This window comes from Elephantulus edwardii, unplaced genomic scaffold (genome assembly GCF_000299155.1).
Source record: "Elephantulus edwardii isolate Elephantulus edwardi_28Jun2011 unplaced genomic scaffold, EleEdw1.0 scaffold00013, whole genome shotgun sequence".
In the NCBI taxonomy this organism is placed as follows: domain Eukaryota; kingdom Metazoa; phylum Chordata; class Mammalia; order Macroscelidea; family Macroscelididae; genus Elephantulus; species Elephantulus edwardii.
Window position 1 is genome coordinate 13,551,396 of NW_006399763.1, and position 852 is coordinate 13,552,247.

Genomic DNA, 852 nt, shown 5'->3' on the forward strand with positions numbered 1-852 from the left:
AATAATCTACATATACACGTAAGAATTCAAACAGGTAAGAGACCTTATGAATGTAAAGAATACGGGGAAAGCATTTGTACACTCAGGTGACTTAAGTGCATGTGGAAAAATCCATACAGGAGATAGACCTGTGAAGGTCAGAAACGGGGAAAACATTTCTGCCATCACGTGAACTCACTGAACATAGAAGAATCCACGCGGAAGAGAAACTTTTTATGGAGGTAAGGAATGTGGTCAGACCTTCAGTGAATGAGTTTCCTGTACAGCACAGAGAAGAAGTCGCACAAAGAGACCTTGTGAAGGTTAGAACTGTTGGACAAGTTTTCCTCGTCTGCTGCACTGAATAAGCATGAAAGAATTCACCCAGGCGAGAGACCTTAGGAATGTAATCAACGTGGGAAAGCATTTCTGTGGTCCTCTGACCTCACTGGACATGGGAGAGTTCACACAGGAGAGAAAGCTTAGGAATGTAAGGACTGTATGGGAAAGCATTTGCACAGTTAGGTCCCCGCGTGACACATAGAAGAAGTCACAGAGGAGAGAGAACTTAGGAAAGTAAGGAAAGGAGAGAGAGCTTTTGAGACTCTGGTATGTGAGTTATCCATGACGAGTTCACCTAAGGTAGACCATCTCAAGGGAAAGAATGTGGGACAGCCTTTCTCCAATCAGACACCATGAGGACATGCACAGATTCACACAGCAGAAACCTCTTATGTATGTGAGCAAGGGAAGACACAGTTTATCTGTTCCTCACTGGATATGTTGACACTCACCCTGGAGACAGGCCACATGAATGGAAGGAATAGAAGAATGAGTTCAGTCCATCCTCTGTCCTCAACAGGCACCTGAGAA